Genomic DNA, 20,472 nt, shown 5'->3' with positions numbered 1-20,472 from the left:
TGATGTGCCAGGTATAGGACTGTTGCAGAGAACATCCCAGCAGCGTGCAAGGGCCTGGCCCCCGGAGGCAGGTTGTGACTGAATTACAGTCTGCTTCCCATGCAACTCAACAATAGGCTGCCCCTTTCACAGGGCTCGTGGAAAAGCCATGATTAGGCTCTAAGTAATTAATCCTTAGAACAGCCCTCTGAGGTTGGTAAATACTATTATCCCCATTTGACATATGGGAAACAGACAGAGAAACAAAGTAACTAATCCAAGGTCACTCAACAAGTCAGTGGCAGAGCCAAGACTAAAAACATTCCATACTCCTAACATCAAACCATGACCTCTGCAAATTATCTAAGACTACATCTACACTACAGCACTTAAAGAACCACAGTTGCACTGATGCTGCTGTAGTGCTTGTGGTGGAGACGCTCTAAGCAGACAGGCAAAAGCTCTATTAGCTTAATAACTCCTGCCTGTGCAAGGAGAGGGGTAGCTATGTTACTGTCTATACTGGTGCTTAGGTCGGTAAATCTTACGTTGCTCAGGGGGGTGGATTATTCAAACCCCTAAGTGATGTAAATTATGCCAAAGTAACCTGTAGTAAAGACAAGGTCTAAGATACCTTCCTCTTCACTTATGAAGCAATCACCACACAATCTAGTTGTGCAAGATTATGAATTACCTTACCCACCTTGTCTCTATCTAATTGAATAGATCAGTGTAATTTTTTGTTTTTGGACTAACTTGTATTAGTAAGAGAGACAAACTTTCTAGCCACACAGAGTTCTCCTTCAGCTCTGGGAAAGTTTGTGAGCTTTTGAGGGGGCAGTACAATTATTTTGATAGCTTGGCTATTCATTTATTTATTTGATATGCTTCATACCCCTTGTCACTGTTCCTTTCTCTTTACTCTTAGCTTCCCAGGAATAAAGTACTTTGATCCTTATCTATGGGTTCTTGACTCCCTACAACAATAATTTGTAACATCCTAGATGTCATAGGGGTTGTCTTCTAGTTTATGCACCTGCTCACTAGGTGGAAGCACAGAGTGTAAGCAACTTAATGTCCATTAGTCACCAAGCCCTAAAGAGGGAGAAATAGGGGAATATATTGCTCTTTAGAAGCAATAAAGTCTATGTATGAACAGTCAACAACAAACCCAAAGTTCGGTTCCTATTGACATTACTCTGAGATCTCAGAATGCATCAAATCCAGAATATGCAATAGAGAACCCTACATTGGATTGGGCAATAGAATTTTTCCATTCTTTTGAATGTTCCACCTCTAAAATGAGACTGACCATGAATTTTCTGTAATTTTGGTAAGTGCAGTTTCACCAGTTGCTCCAGGTTACCATTCACAGAAGTAGGGGCAACACAGCAGTTTTCAACACACAAAAGGTTCTTGAGGGGCATGAACAAACGTTAGTGAGGAGTGAGTCTCGGAAGATTCAAATTTATGTTCAAGATTTTCTTTTCTTTGCAAACCTCAAACATCTTCAAGCGTTTCAGCAGCAGGTTTTCACAGAGTATTTTAGCACTTCCACTGCTACCAAGAGAGGTTGAAGGTGAAAGTTTTCCCATTTGCTTTCCTCCCTATTAGTGTTCCTCTTCAGCCTAGGCCCGAACTTCAAAGTGTGTTCCACTTCGGTTAGGGTGAATGTCCATGTGCATATTATTGAGGAAGAATAGTAAGAGGCCAACAGGGCTCCATCAGGAGCTCTTTAGTGACCTGACAGTGAAAAAGGAACCTTACAAAAAGTGGAAGCATGGATGAATTGCTAAGGAGTACAAAAGAGTAGCACTAGCATGTAGGAACAAATAAGAAAAGCTAAGGTGCAAAATGAGTTAAATCCAGCAAGGGACATAAAGGCAGGGAGATGAGGTTCTATAAATAGATTAGGAGCAGCAAAAAGACAAAGGAAAGTGTAGGCCCTCTACTTAGTGGGGAAGGAGTGTTAATAACTGAGGACATCAAGATGGCTGAGGAGTTTAATACCTATTTTACATCAGTCTCTACTAAAAAGAGTAATGGTGACCAGATACTCAACCCAATTAAATGCTAAGAGTAAGGGAAAAGGAACCAGGTAAAAGAATATTTAAGTATTCCAGTTGCCAGGATACTTAAGAAACTAGCTGAAGCTATCTTGAAACTGTTAGCAATTATTTTGAGAACTCATCTATTACAGGTGAGACCCCAGAGGGCTGGAGAAGGGCAAACATGGGACCTATCTTTAAGAAGGTGAACTATAGACCAGTTCCTGAAAGATACTGGAACAAGTTATTAAACAATCAATTTGTAAGCACCTAGAGGATAAATAGGGTTATAAGGAATAGCCAGCATGGATTTGTCAAAAACACATCACACCAAACCAATCCAATTTCTTTCTTTGGCAGGATTATGGGCCTAGTGGATAGGCGGAAGCATTAGACATGATATAGCTTGATTTTTAGTAAGGTTTTTGACACACTCCCATGTGACATTCTCATAAGTAAACTAGGGAAAAGTGGTCTAGATGAAGTCACTGTAAAGTGGCACAAGGGGTTGAAAGACAGTACTCCAAGGGTAGTTATCAATGGTTCGCTGTCAAATCAGGAGTGTGTTGTGGTGCTTCCTCAGGGGTACGAGGCACCTTCCCCGCCACCTGCCCTTAGGGTGAGAAAGTCTCTTCTGTGTATCATTTCCTTGAAAAACACCAGCCTCTGGCAGCGCAAGCACAGCCTTCCAAACCTCAGCAGGCCTCGCTCTGTCTGTGTGCATTAGACATAGGCACACACCAAGTCCTCTGAGCATCATTGTAGTGCTTGGCCCCATTCCACTGAACACTCTCAGAACTCCTAGATCTGCTATTGCCAAAGCCATAGTACACACCAGCTTGTAAGAGTCTGCTCAAGCTCCCCACTTAACACACAGCGCTTCACTTTTTATATTGTACACAGTGAAAACAATATATTTATTATTGAAGAACAGAGATTCAAGAGATAGAGAGTTAGAATATTGGAAACAAATGGTTACATAGAAAACAAAATCAACATTTCTTTTCTAGAAAGTATGTAACTAACAAGGCTTTCCCCCATCTTCTGCAAGATAGCTTGCCCAAAGTCCTTTCCCCAGCATTTTCAACCAGTTCGTCTGAGACATCTTCTCATAAGATGCCTAGGGTGACCAGATAGCAACTATGAAAAAACAGGACAGGGGGTGGGGGGTAATAGGCGTCTATATAAGAAAAAGTCCCCAAAACCAGGACTGTCCCTATAAAAATGGGACATCTGGTCACCCTATCTATGCCCCTGGCAGCTTGTCTTCACTGATTGAGGGAACCAGGCTGTACCTCTGTATCCCATAATTATACCCACACAAGTTAATTGTCCTTACTTGAAAACAGGGTTCCTCCCTGCTGATTAACTTCTTCCTGTAAATTTACTCTTTGAAGATTTCACAATCCTTCCTTAGCACTTGGCTCAGACTGTAAATGGAGGCCCATTGTGAACCATACAATACTTAATTTACATGTAAACAGACAAACAAACATTTCTTGCCTGAAACAAGAAACTGTACAACTAGATCAAAATGCCAAAATTTAACTCACCAGTGAACTTCAGTTCTCTTAGCATGTTTTCATGTGGAAGCTGAACTTCATGTGGAAAGGGGAGTATGTAGTTTGTGCCAGTTTTCTGGTCTATGTAAAAGGAAGGGAAGCAGGACACAGTCAATTCCCTTGTATTTAAAGAGGAACTCCACAAGAAAAAGATGCTATCCAATGATTATGAATATTGTATGGAACACAGTAATATGTTTAGTATTACCCTCTGTTGGATGGATTCAGTACAGCTCAGTTGTGTCAGAGGCCCTCTACTGCTGATAGCCAATGGAGATTCTTCTTTAACTTAAAGGAGTAGACCCAATGTTTTTAAGCAAAAAGATTAAAGTTCTACTTCTGCCGACTCTGTTCTGAGCATCCGCTGCCTGTAGCATACTTGCAATCATGAAGTTCCTAGAGGCTCACAGATTTGTTAAAATAAGACAAGTGTGATTGATGAAAGATTATGTTCATACCAGAATGTAGAATAGGGAATTTTTTTTGAGGCCTGTATGATTTGGGAATTTGATATTAGGAGACCATGATCAGAAGGATTCCAGAGAGGGGCATCCGTGGAGATAGCTTTAAATAGTCATGGGCCCCATCTCTAGATCTCTTGAGATTACATCATGCAAGAATGAGCAGCTCCTGTTTGCAGCTGCCTCACCAGGACTCAGGGCAGCAGTTGTCTACTATTTAAGGCCTTAAATATGAATAAATCTTGAGTAACTTCCTGGATAACAGGCAAGTAGTATAGTTGGTGGAGCATAGGTGCCAAGGGCACTCACAGATGAAGGCCCTTAAGTCATGAAGCCACTTCCAATAGCTATCTGCAACCTGTAATTTGCCTAGGAAGCATGAGTGATGGGTTGGTTCACAGAAACCCTTTGGGACCTGCCACCTAATGTGCTGAGACTACTTCTAAGCCTGATTTCCTTGGCAGCTTGGGACTTCAGTGCCCTGCCTGGTTTGAGCCAGACACACTAGCCTGCTCCAAACACAGATCAGATCTGAACCACGTCCCCCAAAACCTGCAGGCTTAACTGAAAACAGCTTAAGAAGTGCTCCTGTCTCCAGCACTCAGATACCCAATTCCCAATGGGGTCCAAGCCCCAAATAAATCCGTTTTACCCTGTATAAAGCTTATACAGGCTAAACTAATAAATTGTTCACCCTCTATAACACTGATAGAGAGATGCACAGCTGTTTGCCCCCCCAGGTATAAATACATACTCTGGGTTAATTAATAAGCAAAAAGTGATTTTATTAAATACAAAAAGTAGGATTTAAGTGGTTCCAAGTAATAACAGACAGAACAAAGTGAATTACCAAGCAAAATAAAATAAAACACACAAGTCTAAGCCTAATACAGTAAGAAAACTAAATACAGATAAAATTTCACCCTCAGAGATGTTTCTATCACAGACTGGACGCCTTCCTAGTGTGAGCACAATCCTTTTCCCGGGCACAATCCTTGTTCCAGCTCAGGTGTAACTAGGGGATTTCTCATGTCTGCAGCCCCCTTTGTTCTGTTCCACCCCTTGATATATCTTTTGCACAAAGTGGGAATCCTTTGTTCCTCTCTGGGTTCCCACCCCTCCTTCTAAATGGAAAAGCACCAGGTTAAAGATGGATTTCAGTTCAGGTGACATGATCGCATGGCACTGTAAGACTTCATTACCCACTTGCCAGCATATAGGAAGACTTACAAGTAAACTGAGCCATCTATATAGTCAATTGCCCTGGTTAATGGGAGCCATCCAAATTCCAAACCACCATTAATGGCCCACACTTTGCATAATTACAATAGGCCCTCAGAGTTGTATTTCATATTTCTAGTTTCAGATCCAAGAAGGATACATGTATACAAATAGGATAAGCACACTCAGTAGATTATAAGCTTTGTAATGATACCTCACAAGAGACCTTTTGCATGAAGCATATTCCAGTTACATTATATTCACACTCATTAGCATATTTTCATAAAATCATATGGAGTGCAATGTCACAGCGTGCTGCTTTAATACCTGCAACCAGGCATTGGTTTAAGATTGAAAGAGTAAAGACAAGGGACATTATTCTAAAAGGCACAAGGCAGCAGACAAAGAAGAGTTTCTTTATGTAGCACCAGCTACTCCAGCTTCATCCTGTTAGACTTCCCATGGGGAAAGGGGCAGCTATTTCATACCACATAGGTATGAAACTTGCTCTCAATCCTCCTCCATCATATATGTATTATCAGCAAAAGGAGAAACCTAGCGATACATTTCAATTACGGTAGTAACCAAAGGCCCCTCTTGAGATTAATGCCCCCTAGTGCTAGGCACTGTATTAACATAAAAGAGAGAGAACCCTACCCAGAAGGGTTTATACTGTAAAGAATGAACTCAGTCTCTACCCATTGCTCCTCAGATTCATCAAGACGACATCCACACCCTGGATCATGTTCCTTACATTACTTATTTGATGGTGTACTGTTAGTGAAGAGAACTGAAAAAATAGGGCTGCTGCAACCAAAATCAGGTGGTAAAGAGGAGAAAAAAATATAAAGAATGAAATGAAAGAACGACTGGAAAACACTGGGATATTTCAAAGAACTTAGCTGGGGATATATTTATATTATCGTAAGAACAACACAGGTGTTTGCTAGCAGACATCTTATGAGCCTCTTCTTGGTAATTTGTTTTCCCAGACAAAACACTTATTCTAGGACACCTTTGTCTTAAATAGCTTGGTGCTAAAGTAACCTTCAGAGAGACTTGGACTTTCACATTATGTAATGAATTTTCTTCCATCTAGAAAATGGCTGGGTATCTTTCAACTTGAGAACTGAATTGAATAGTCTCTACAAAGCAGACATTTTTTTTAAAAAATAAACCTATGGACAGTTTACAATTTATTGTCATTAACTTCTTAATTTCAAATCCAAGAGACCAATATATGAAGAGATGAAAACCCAAGTGCTGAGAATCTCTGTCTTATATAGAAGAGTTTCTTTGGGGGTAAATGTAACGTTTCTGTGAAACAGACATTTGCTAAAAGTTAAAAAAAACACTTTGCCAATTTGTTTGTTTTAAATCCTTTAGAAACAACAGTAGCACTGAGATTTGATTAATACAGAAATTGTACATAAGATGAAGGCAATGAAATCTCTTTGCTTTGAATCTAAGGGCTTGTCTACAATGGCAAGTTTTGTCGCCAAAAACTGGCTTTTGGCGACAAAACAGCGATAGCGGACACACTGCAATGTGAGTTTTTTCGAAAAAACTCACAGTTTTGGTGACAAAAAACTTCCACCCCTGCAAGAGGCTTTTGTTTTTTTCCCTCCCTTTACTGTAGACAAACAAACTGTTCAAACTGTGCAGCCAAGCACCCTGCCTCAGTGCTCCACACCTGAGCAAACATTTCACCCTTAGATTCACACAGATTATGTAAAGTGCAGCACACGGCTATGAGCATGGGAATATTATCCTCCGTAAGGTCTAGCCTGCCATTTAAACACCTCCAGAGAGCTTTCAAATGGCCACAGGCACATTCTACTACCATGGGGCACCTGCTCAGCCTGTTGTTACAATGCTCCTTGCTGCTGTCCAGGTGCCTTGTGTAAGGTTTCATGAGCTAAGGCTGTAGGGGTAAACCAGGTCTCCCAAGATTACTATGGGCATTTCCACATCCCCCATTGTGAACCTGTGGTCTGGAAAGAAAGTCCCTGCCTGCAGCTTTCTGTACAGGCCACTGTTCCTGAAGTTGTGTGTGTTATGCACCTTTCCAGACCAGCCTGCATTGATGTCTGTGAAACTCCCCCGGTGATCCACAAGCACCTGCAACACCAATAGGAAGGGATACTTTTCCAAGATGTACTCGGAGGCAAGGTGGTCTGGTGCTAAAATTGGAATGTGTGTGCCATCAATTGCTCCGCCACAGTTAGAAAAACCCATCTCTGCAAAGCCATCCACTATTTCATGCACATTTCCCAGAGTCAGGGTCCTATGCAGCAGGATGTGATTTATTGCTCTGAACACTTGAGTAATACATTCCCAACAGTGGACTTTCCTACTCCAAACTGATTCACGACTGACCGGTAGCAATCTGGATTCACCAGCTTTCACACAGTGATAGCAACACACTTCATTGAAAGGGCAGCTCTCAGTCTGGTTTCCTTGGGCTGCAGGTCGGGGGACAGCTCAGAACATAGTTCCATGAAGGTTGCTTTATGCATCCGAAAGCTCTATAGCCACTGGTATTCATCCCACACCTGCATGACAATGCCATCCCACCAATCAGTGCTTGTTTCCCTAGCCCAAAAGTGACGGTCTACCGTATGCAGCTGCTCTGTGAATGCACAAAGCACTGATAAATTGCTGCCATCCATATCACACTCAGGTGCCTGCGATTCATCGTCCGCTAACTTTGCAAATAACTCTGAGCAACTGTGCTGCCATGCGTGACGTCCTCACGACAGCTAATAGCGCATAGGAGAGAAGTGTGGGATCCATCCTCTCTGACTGCAGATGCTGGCAGGTGCTACAAAAGAATGACAGTTGGAAAAACGGTGTGAAAGGAAGCCAGAGACCTTCGGAGGGATGGGACACAAAACGGTGCATGATGGTACATTTTGCACATCCCACGATGCACTGTGCTCCGTTTCCGCATTCCCACAACACCTAGAGACGGATGGTGTTGCCAGGCACTGTGGGATACATACCCCACTGTCCATTGGTTCCGCGAATGTGGACACGATCTGTCGACAGAGAGAGCAAATGTAGACACGTTTTGGTGACTTTGTTTTTGTTGAATTTTCCTTGATGACATTAGTTGCATTGAAAAAAACTTGCCAGTGTAGACAAGCCCTAAATGTTTTGCGTGTTAGCCTGATGTGATCTAATGAGTAAAGCTCTGGACCCCTAACTTGCTGCAAGGTCTTGGACAAGTCATTTCACCTCTCTGTGCCTCCATTTCCCCTCCAACTCTTTGTATTGTCCATTTAGACTGCAAGCAATTTAAGATAGGGACTGTTACTTACTGTCTGTTTGTACAGCACCTAGCACAGTAAGCCTGATTTTGGTTGGGACATCTAGGTACTACTGTAATAGACATACTAAATAAACAGAATAGAATCACAGAATCATAGAAATGTAGAGCTCAAAGTGACCTTGAGAAATCATCTAGTCCAGCCCCTTGTGCTGAAGCAGGGCCAAGTAAACCTAGGCCTTCCCTGACAGGGGTTTAGTTTTGAGATGTAGGCTCTTTTCTCCAAAAATGCAGAGCAACAGTTTAGGATAACAAGTGAAGAATGATATCACACCCACTTGCTCTTGAAGGGGGAATTTAAGGAGACTGAATATAACTACCCAACCTGAAATTTAGCCAGGACATTGGGACTATCATCTGCCATATGATCATCAATGGCTATTGTAGAGAACTCTAGATTTAATACCACAAGATAAATATTCTCTCTGATTAGGGAGTATGCTAGTTGCAGAACACATGGATGAAGTCATAATAGAACGTTATCTGAATTGAGATTGTGCATGAGTATTATTCTTATGTAACCACACTCCAGCACAAACATTAATAATTTAATCACATCATTGCATTCAAGCTCTGCCTACATTTAAGAATGGGGTCTGTGACATTTATTTTTCTCATTAGGATATCATACTGCTAGAATTAGCACAGATGTAGGAGCATGGTGGCCTGTTTTGGATGCTATAGAGATGTAATGAGGCAATCTAAGCTTCCAAACAATGTAAGGTTTGAAAAATTGCTTGTGGATAACTCCAGAAATGAGGAGCTGGTCTTAAGATTTCATGGAGACTAGGCTGCTTGTCCCTTTAACAATTGCTGTATCATCCATCTTGTTTTCTGTCATTCCCCTAAGGACTGCCCCCGAAAGCAATAAAAATTCTCAGCACTTGTATAGTGCCTTTCATGCACTGAGCTTACAGTTGAACAAACAATAATGAATTGAGCCTCATAACACTCCTGAGTGGCAGGATAAAAGATATACTGTGATTACTACACCTACTACTGAAATGCAGGAGGTGTTTAACAGCACACAGCAACAATAGAGATGAGAAATACTGTAGTCTTTTGAAACACTGAAAGGTGAAAGTAGGTGAGAATTCAATTACTGTGCTAACATTTAGCCAGGGCACTGAGCCTGAAACCCTAGCCTTATAAAAATGCCATGTGATATTGAGGGCACAGTTCATCAGAGCACTTAAGCATGTGTTTAAGACAGTGGTTCTCAGCCCGCAGCCCGATCAGCACACAACTGTGGCCCATGTGACATCCTCAGGTCATAGAGATAGTATATATATTGTGTGGATGTGACCCACACGACACAGAGGGCAACATATGTGGCCAAGAATGGTAAATAGATTGAGAACCATTGGTTTAAGACTTATACTTAAAAGCAATGTATGATTAAGCAAGCCTCTAAAGAGTGTAGCCTTTTATATTCTACACATGTGTGTCTGGCCCAGTTAAGGAATGCATCAAAAGAGAGCTAGACCACCCAGACAATCATCTAATAACAAGGCAAGTCCAGCCAGGACAGAAGTTGCTACCCCTGTTACCATCTCCTGAGAGTAAGCTACCAACAAAGTTGCTAGGACTTCATGAAATCCTGAAGAAGGTACGCCCTCTCGCCTATGAAATCTATGCTAGACAGAGTAATGAAACAGCTATCATACAATGGGACCTTCCTAAAAGGAGGAGGAGAGATCTCCTTCTATTACTGTCAGCTAAAACATATTTTTCTTTTGTCATTATCAGCAGAGCTGCCAATTTTGGTTATGAAAGTTGCTAGATTGAGTTTCAATAGGGAGAGACTAGAATTTGTATGGCAAACACCCTGAACCCTAAAATTGTTCTCTCTCAGATTAGTATGTTTGATCCCAAGGTTATGTACAATACTACTTCTATTGACATTGATTAGAGGCTTGTGCATCCAAGAGCAAAAATTAGACTCCTAGACTTTTAGTTACAGAGCTGCATTGTCTTACAATTCTTTCCCTGCTATCTTTCCCACTAGAGGCTTGCTACTCTAGCAAAAGTCTGATATGAAATTCAGCAGTGCAGGTGCAACCTGGTGTTAAAAATTCCCCAAGTCCTGGCTATACTATACCTCCTACTGTTACAATTACCAATGGACCCTCACTGGTAGTGAATTCTACATTCAGTTTGTCAGTGTAAACACATCCTAGAAGTATCACTAGTTGTTCTCAATTCAAATGAGAGAGTTTAAAACAGTATTGGATTGTTCAAATCATGTCCAGAACAATAATAATGTACCTGATGTAAGTATTTTGTAATTAGAGCTGGTTTAAAGAGATGCATTTGTGTGCAAAAAACATGTCCCTGTTACTCAATGAAAATTTTCCCACCAGCTATATAGTTATAATGAGATTTATCATTTGCCTCATTATTTTATCTCCCAGAAAATATTACTGGAAAAAGAGGATACACCCCAATAAAACTTTAATGGAGAGTAATATTAGCTAATAAAAGATAAGAGGGCTGCTGCTACTTTGAGGAGTTCATAATCAGTGCAAGTCATTTGACACCTACTTAAATGAGTATTTCAATCCTGTGTGGACAGAGGACTTGTCTACACAAGGAACCTGACCTGAGGAACCATAGCAATACAATTACAATGCTATAGCCATGCAGATGTAACCACATGTGGACACTCCATTCTGGAATCAGTGACTTTCTTTGGTCTAGTTTATTGCTATAGGGCAACCTCCAGCTGGGTCCACCTCCAGCTACAGGTTGCAGCCTGAAAGGTACACCTGCCTCGGTTTCCCCTTTATTCACTTATGCTAAGGAATGCTGTCTCTTTCAGTGGCAAACTCAAACCCTTTTATTCCTATAAAGGGCTACATTTTGCAAATCCCCCATAGTAACAACAACTCCTCTCAAAATCTCAAAGTAGAACAAAGTTACAACATAGCAACTTTCTAATCCCATTCAAAGTCACTACTCCCAGGTCACTCACCAGAGAGTCACTAACTATTCCATCCTGAGAGTTCCTAGACCTATTTCTCTCCCTTGAGTTTTCTGCAGCCCCAACTCATCTGCCATAAGAAAGCTCCATCCACTGTTTCACTTCCCTAGGCCTCCTTGCCTGTGCGTCCTACTTTTGCTCCTGGGGACCTCCCTCCAGAGTCAACTCCTTGCTTCCGGGCCTGGCTTACATTGACCAAGCTGGTTCTTCACTTTCTTGCATGCTGGAATAGTGGTCTCTGTACAAGCCTTCCCACAACACAGCAGGATTCCTCAGCCTAGTCAGTCCTCCTAGCAACACAGTTACTGTTCTCCTTCAGATCTTTCCCTCAGGCAATTATCTGCTGTTCCTTCTGTCTCTCCTCTCTTCTCAGATAGCTGTCACCTACTCATCATGACTCTTTCAGTCTCCTCTCAGGCAGGTTGCACCTTCTCCTTCCTGCCTTTTCCCTTTTCAGGCCCACGTGTTCCCTCAAGTCCAATTGGGAAGCGGATGATGAGTCATAGGGGAACTGGATCCTGCTCCATCTTAAAGGGGCAAGTCACCCTGTGATACTTACGCCACTTCAAGCATGAAGATAAATAAAAACAAACAATTGAACAGAATAACTGAGATAAAAGAGAAGTCTTTAAACTCACTGTACCAAATTCCCCCTTGGTATAACTCAAGAGTTAAATTAAGTTACATCAGGGATTAATTTGGCCCATGTTTAGTCTCTAAAAGGAGAGACATCAGGACATATAATCCCTGCTTTGAAGAGTTTACAAGGTAAGGGTTAGATTCTGACATGGGCCCATGCAAGGATTTAAGGAGGAGTAAGAACTCCCTTATATTCCTGTGTGGGTCACTGGACTTTTGTTCTAGGTGTTCAGTAGTAAGTAGGCAGTAAAATCTGGAGCAGGTGAGTGAGGGAAAGGATGGAACTTTTGCTCTAACTCAAATCAAATCCTGCTGTGTTGTGGGAAGGTTTGTACAGAAGCCCCTAGAAAAAAGGGGAAGAATCTGCTTGGTCAGCTGAAGCCAGGCCCAGAAGCAAGGGGTTGACTCTGGAAGGAGATTCCCTGGAGCAGGACTAGGACTCACAGACAAGGAGACCTAGGGAGTGTAACTCTTCAGGGAGCTCTCTGGCAGAAGGCCTGAGTGGAAGGCCGCAGGAGGAACCCAGGAGCAAGGGGCTGGTCCTAGAGGGAGGTTCCCTGGAGCAGGGGTAGGATTCAGAGGCAAGGATACCTGGGGGAGTACAGTCCAGGGAGCTTTCTTGTGGCAGATGTGACATGAGGCTATAGAAGAGTCATGGGAGAGAAATGGGTCATGGAAATGGTGAAGAAACAGAAGTATGTGTTGGCCTGAACATCATTTTACAACAAAATCTCATACTCCTGGAAGTCAAATGAAGTTTATCATATTTAAATCTCCTGTATTATCATCAGTGACCATATTTTAAGTTACCAGGTTCTGAAGCTCCTCTCATTTCCTGGCAGATAAACATGCTAGTTTTATAGAAATACTGAAAAAGTGGTACAGTAACTGACATTGCATACTCCAGCATTGACAAACAGTGGCATTCAACTGTATTCTCTACAACATGCAACACACGGAACATTAACTAGATGTTAGCACAAACCACTAGTGCTATTACATACATCTTATAGTGCCATTCACACAAAGTGAGGCATAATGGCTAGATGCAAATGAGATGCACTATCACATTCAAACGGAGGTGATGAGCAGAGTGACCTTTGAGCATAGACCGAAGCATGTGTCATGTGTGCTGAAGTTTGTGGCAAACAAATGAAAAATAATCGAATAGAAAGGTGAAATTTAAGTTTGGTTTTAAAACCAAGATACAAATCAGGGGCACAAATAGCCTAGGGGAGGGAATTTTAAGGGAACATATTTTATTTTAAATCAGCTTCCATTTTGTAAACCAAATTCAGTGATGTGTCCGTTGCAAGTTATCGATCTGTGATCTTATTAATACAGATATGTTCTCCATACATTGTCCGATTTGTGATAGCAGAAGACCCCAGTGTAGTGCGGTAACTCTAAACTAGCCAGGTGACTGAATAGAGGAAGAGGTTTCTAAAATTTAACCTCATTTTAACTTATATAACTATAGAGCAATTCTTTTTTCTGAACCTCTATTTACTGAGAGGAAAAATGCAAACAGATAAGTGGAAATTTTCTGGTAACAAATGTAAAACTCTTAGGGCAAGGCTACACTTACAGATGTAGAGCTCTTTGAGTTAAACCAGCCTTCGTAGAGCGCAGTAGGGAAAGCGCTGCAGTCTGTCCGCACTGATAGCTTCAAGTGCACTGCCGTGGCCTCATTTGCGGCACTTGCAGCAGCATTGGGTGCGGTGCATTATGGGCAGCTATCCCAGCATGCAAGTGACTGCAACACAGGGGAATGGAGTGTGACAGGGAGTGTGTTGTGTGTACATGGGGGGAGAGAGCGTGGGTTTTTGGGGGGCTGAGAGCATGTCAGCATGCTGTCTTGTGAGTTCAGACAGCAGCAGACCCACCTCCCCCACCTCTCTCTCTCACACACACACAGCATTCCATACTAATGGATGCTTTGTCTTGGAGCAGATAAGCAGCCGGCTGTCAGAAACGGAGCTTTCAAAGGGCATATCCACATTCCTCAGTGATTCAAAAACAATGACAAGAGTGGCCACTTGACTTAAGGGGATTATGGGATGCTTCTAGAGGTTGATCAGAGCGCAGTAATGCAACATCTCGTCCACCCTGGCACCACGCTGCTCCAGCGGGGGCGCAGCAAACGTTCTGGCACTCCACCTCGGCGAGTGGAATGAGTGCTATAGCCATGGAATCAGAGCACTCTATGTGCCTTGCCAGTGTAGACGGTAGTGAGCTAGTGTGCCCCGGGCTCCTTTATTGCGCTGTAACTCACAAGTGTAGCCATGCCCTTAAGGTTCCATTTTTAAAAAGGCAATTGGAAATCTGCACTGTGTAATCAATCTGTATTAGGGTCTGAAGTTACTGTGATTGCATATGAAGACAAACACACAGTCATCTAGCAGTTATTTTTATGCACCTGCAATGATTAACATGTAAGTGCACAGTTGTACATGGCTCTCAGACCTCTCTTTTTGAAACTTTGGTCCTACAGTTTTCAAAGTGTCATTGTCTATACTGCTTTCGTCACTGTGGTGCAGCTTAAATAAAAAAAAAATAACCACTTGTATCAGTTACCTTCACCAACACCAACGCTGCATGACTGTCACTAGAACCCTGCAAATCCATGGATCTCTGCTTTATATCTGCAGCTATCTGCAGACAATTTTTGGCGGATCTGGGATCGGATGCAGCTACAGATTGTATGTCTGTGTGGGGCTCCATCCTTAACTGGCAGAAAGGGTGGACCAGCCGCTAATTTGTATAGACCACACCCCATTTCCTGCCTGCACTACCCACCTCTGTCCCAGCCCAGCAAGGGGATTCAGCACACAGTTGCACTAGCACTGAATTGCATCAGCTTGCACATTGCACTTCTATCTCACTTATTGTACTCATCCCAGGTAGATATTTTGTCAACAACTAAGTCATTACACCACTCCTTACATGGTGAATGAATCAAGCCCTTGATACTATTTATGATGTTTTCCTCCCATCTCATCCTTCCCCCTGCTGAGTGTTATGCAAAGGATTCTAAGGCATCTTTATCAAAATGTAACTCTCACTTAAATTGAACTAGTGCAAACAGGTCTGACTTTGACTGATGAACTGCAATTTAACTTGAAATAGAACAGAGACTTGTTAGACCTACCTGAACCATGAGATCAAGTCAAGAGGCTAATCTGCCAGGCTCTTACTAAACCCATCATATGCCTAATCCATTTTAAATTCCTGTAAGTAAATGAGTATTCTTCTAGTATGCTCAGATCTGTGAATGTTTCCATTGGTAGATGCTGCTGGTATCTCAAAGACTTGAGGTTCTTGGAGCATTCCCTTTTAATGAGTAGGTCATAGATATTCATTGTGTTTTCATCAAGTTTGGTCCTTTTCTAAAGTTAAGTGATGACCCTACCCCCTTGAGAAAGAACAGTAATGTTAAGTGAACAGCGACTTCCCGTACACTGTATCTTATTATATTCTGATTACAACAGCAAAAACCTGATAACCTCTCCGCTAGTGAATGTGCTTTCCCAGATAAGAGCTCCTTCTTAACCTTCTATAGCACCCGATCTTTTGTGCAATGAGACCTTAAATTCAATTTTCTTTCCTGGTTCAGTCATAACAAAAGTTGAGACAAGGTGGTTACGGGAATATCTTTATTGGACCAACTTATTGGTGAGAGACAAGCTTTCAAGTTTACATAGAGCTCGTCTCAGGTCTGAGAAACACACTCAGTTGTTAAGTTTTGCTTCCTTTTTCTTCGAATTGTGGAGTTTCCATTTTTCTATGGGTTATACATACCCAACACTGCATATAACAAAAGCTGTAGAGGGTCACCAACTTCTGCATAACAAGTTTTCTTTCCAGGAGGTGTAAATTATTTATATATGGTTCATTACATCAATGGGAGTTAGGCATCTAACTCACTTAGATGCTTTTGCAAATCCCACTGGGCACCTAAATACCTTTGTAAATCTGACTCCTAGCTTCCAGTTTAGTGCACAGACATCTTAATAGTAACTCAGCTGATCTACACTTGGTAGAAACAGCCCGCCTCATTTTCCACATTGTTACAGCAGTTTTAGGATGATGTAACTCCAACAGGCCCTGTGTGGTGGTCCAGATAAGACAAGAAAGAAGTTATTTTCTGATTTTAAGATAATTTCTCTCTTCTGACAGGTTTCCTGGAAGAGTTAAAGAGTTCTCACAAAGCATTTGGCTTCCCTGGTTCTGATGCTAAGAGACTAATAAACATGGAGAATAGAGCTGTATAGCAGGGTGGTTCCCTGTTCCGGCCCTGAAAGGGCTGGGGCTGTAGGGAAAAGCCCAGGCTGATTAAGGGAGCAGCTGCAGCTGTGGCCAGTTCAATGAGGCCCAGCTGGCCCCTATACGAGGCTGTGAGCCAGAAGCCTAGTCAATCTTCCTCTGCCTGTAGAGGGAGAAGGGCCTGGCTGCAAGGTACTGAACAGGACACCTATATTAGAGCAGGGCTGGGGAAGGGCTAGAGGAGCTGGGAGCTCTGGCCTAGAAAGCCTCAGGCTGCAGGCCTGACTACAGGCCGAATAGGTGCAAGGTTACAGAGGGGCAGCCCATGGGTAGGCGGAGGCAGCAAGTCCAAACCCCCCTTGCCTGTGATGAGTGGCGTGTATGCTGTAGTCTGCCCCAATACAAGGGGCTAAGTGGGGACTGGCAGTAGCCCAGACTGAGGTGAGGTGAGGTGGGGTTAGGGGGTGGGGAGACCCAGAACCTGAGAGTGTGGGGTACTGCTGGGGGGGGCAGCACCCCAGAGAAAGGGGCACTGGGTCCTGGGAGGGACATGGGGGCTGGCAGTAAAGCAGATCACCAGCCTGCAGAGGGCACTCCAGTGGTTGGATGAGTTAATTCCCAACAACTACCAGCAGGAGGTACCGCAGGGGTGAGTCTGAACCCTTACAAGCTGATTGCAAACTTTTAAAACAAAGTTTTTGTGTGCACACACCAAAAAACCAACAAGAATGTTGTTTCCTTTAGAATATTCAGAATATTGTACTATTAAACCAAAGTGTTTTATGAAACAGCCCATCTGAACAGAAATTTTTGTAGTTCAAGTTTTTCCTGAAGAAAGCGCTCTCCACATTTTCAACCGGCCTTGACATAGAGTTACTAGCCAGCAGAAAGATCTGGAAAGTCTTAGCCTATGAACGGAGGCCCCCAAACAGGTAGTAGTAGTGTTTTTTTGTTTGTTTGTTTTGGTCCCCTCTTCCTTTCAGGACACTAGTTCTCTCAGGATGCTGGGAAGGAGAAGGAGACTCTCCAGCGTCATTATGGGCTACAGGAAAGGAGGAAGATGATCCTTTCCTCATATTATTATATTCCCATCATCTGGCTCTGTTAGAACATACAAACAATTTATTGCTATTCTAATTATGCATGTGCTATGATCAGAAGGTTGTTCACCTATGGAAGGTAAATTACATATGAACTCATTGCCATGGGCTGTAACATAAATACCTTAGAATATGCTGATGCAAGAGAAGTCTTTGTGCTAACTGACCAGGTTTACACTTACAAATGGATTCTACAGCATCCTTGACAGTATCTTATCACGTGTGACCTATCAACATTTTCACCTTGATATCTATGCCCTGAAATGGTGGTTCCTTAAACATTTCCTTATGCATGTGCTAGGTGTGCTACAAACGGAGAGGTAGTCACCATCCCTGCACTGAAGAATTACACTGGGGGGGGGGGGGAGGAAAAGTAGTAATCAAAGCAAATAATTCACCAAACCCCAAAAACCTAACAGAGGATGGGGAGAAACAAAGTCGGCAGATGGTGATTGGCCATATCCTTATGAGACTTTATTGAAATCAAATGGAAATCAATGAGCATTTTACTATTGACTTCAAGACTAGCAGAGTTAGGAACTTGGGAAACTTGGGAAAGGGGGAGCCTATTCAGGAAGGATTGGCTCCACTTAACCCGAATAGAACCAGATTGCTGGCACTTAAAATTAAAAAGGTCAGAGAGCAGCTTTTAAAGTAAGCACTAGGGGAAAAGCAGACAGGTGTGGAGGAGCACATGGTTCAGACAGCAACATCCCTTAGGGGAGGATCTATAATGGAGATTCTTTATGTCCTAGTAAGGAGGAGAGGATGGAAGACAATAAAATACAGGTAGGATCTGATGAGAAACAGTCAAATGAAAAAGAGCCCCATTCAATTACATCATGTAATGGCAGACAGCAAAAAAGGAGACAAGTTTTTAAAGTGCTTATATACCAATGCTAGAAGTCTAAGTAATAAGATGGGTGAACTAGAGTGCCTTGTATTAAATGATATTGATATAATAGGCATCATAGAAACTTGGTGGAATGAGGTTAATAAATGGAACACAGTAATACCAGGATACAAAATATATCGGAAGAACAGAACAGGTTGTTCTGGTGGGGGAATAGCACTATATCTGAAAGAAAGCGTAGAACAAATGAAGTAAAAATCTTAAATGAACCAAACAGTACCATAGAATATCTATGGATAGTAATTCCATGCTCTAAGAATAATAATATAGCAGTAGGGATATATTACCGATCACCTGGTCACGATGGTGATGGTGACTGTGAAATGCTCAGGGATGGTGATGGTGACTGTGAAATGCTCAGGGAGATTAGAGAGGCTATTAAAGTTTAAAAAAAAAGATTTCAACTATCCCCATATTGACTGGGTACACGTCACCTCAGGATAGGATGCAGAGAAAGTTTTTTGACACCTTAAATGACTGCTTCTTGGAGCAGCTAGTCCTGAAATTTACAAGAGGAGAGGCAATTCTTGATTTAGTCCTAAATGGAACACAGGATCTGGCCCAAGAGGTGAAAATAGCTGGACCGCTTGGTAATAATGACCATAATATTAAATTTAACATCCCTGCGGTGGGGAAACCACCACAGCAGCCCAACACTGTAGCATTTAATTTTAGAAAGGGAAACTATGCAAAAATGAGGTTAGTCAAACAGAAATTAAAAGGTACAGCGCCAAAAGTGAAATCCCTGCAAGCTGCATGGAAACTTTTTAAAGACACCATAGAGGCTCAACTTAAATGTATACCCCAAATTAAAAAACATAGTTAAGAAAACCAAAAAAGTGCCACCATGGCTAAACAACAAAGTAAAAGAAACAGTGAGGCGAAAAGGCATCCTTTTAAAAAAAAATGGAAGTTAAATCTTAGTGAGGAAAATAGAAAAGAGCATAAACTCTGGCAAATGAAATGTAAAAATATAATTAGGAAGGCCAAAAAAAGAATTTGAAGAACAGCTAGCCAAAGACGCAAAAAATAATAGCAAAATTTTTTTTTAAATATTTTTTTTAAGTACATCAGAAGCAGAAGCCTGCTAAATGGAATGGACCTTTGGTCTGACCCAGAATGGCCATTCTTATGTCCTTAGGCCAACATTGAGCCCTTTCAAAAATACCACCGAAATATGTGAAGAGTTATTTGTGCACATCTCACACACGCACACCACTGTACAACCATGCTGTTGAAGTTATGTCTTTTTTTTAATAGCAAGAACTGACAGCAGCATCCACTTCCATAACTATAGGCTAATTCTGTTTCCTCATGATTTCTAGATGTTTTCATTTTGGTGCCTTTATAGTACATAGGGAAATTTCATTGCCCTGCTCTGAATTGCTGTCTTCACTGTCACTTGGAGTCTCTATTTAATCAAATGTGGGTATGTCTTTTTTTTTTCCTTTCTAAAAAGGTTCTTGAATTTGCCTTCCTAGTAGCTGTACCTTAACTTCCTCTGCACAGCCATCCAACATGCCCGTGTGCCTCCTCTTTTATGATAGTATCATACATCAGCTGAGCAGCCCTGCTAACTACAGTGACAGCATCCTAACTTGCTTTGAGTCTTTCCAGGGCACTGCTTGCTTTTAAACTTGTTAGTTCCTCTGCCGTCTTCCCGTAGCTATATCCATCACCTTTCTCAGTGTATTACTGTGTATCAATAGCTATAGTACTGGCGTGTTTCTTGTTCATTTCACCCTTACCAGAGTCTGTTCTGTGAAGCAGAGTAGGACCAGGAGCAGAGTTGGATCTATCCTTGGCCCTGATTTAGCAACATCCTTAAGTTTGTTGAACATTAAACACAGGAGTAATCCATTGACTTCAGTAGGACTAAAGTTAGACATCAAGACTCTGCTGAATCGGGATTCTTCTGCAGAGGGTTTTCAGATGCTACTAAAGCCCTGTAGCAATGTGGGGGTCAGGG

At 42.1% G+C, this 20,472-nt stretch overlaps 2 long non-coding RNA genes across 3 annotated transcripts in view; one reads left to right on the top strand and one right to left on the bottom strand.

Moving 5' to 3' along the window:
* The window catches only part of LOC119858781, a 75,836-nt gene that overhangs the window by 29,647 nt on the left and 25,717 nt on the right, over nt 1-20,472 (bottom strand). For both annotated transcript variants that reach the window (XR_006282714.1, XR_005294006.2), the window contains exon 2: nt 3,581-3,670. This is a non-coding gene — a long non-coding RNA (uncharacterized LOC119858781). The remainder of the gene's footprint in view (nt 1-3,580; nt 3,671-20,472) is intronic.
* Nucleotides 10,855-19,055, top strand: LOC122461032. Its single transcript, XR_006282715.1, has 3 exons — nt 10,855-10,866; nt 16,942-16,946; nt 18,901-19,055. It is a non-coding gene; the product is annotated as an uncharacterized LOC122461032 (long non-coding RNA).

Source organism: Dermochelys coriacea, chromosome 7, assembly GCF_009764565.3.
Source record: "Dermochelys coriacea isolate rDerCor1 chromosome 7, rDerCor1.pri.v4, whole genome shotgun sequence".
Taxonomy (NCBI): Eukaryota; Metazoa; Chordata; order Testudines; family Dermochelyidae; genus Dermochelys; species Dermochelys coriacea.
This window is presented reverse-complemented; position numbering and strand designations above follow the sequence as displayed.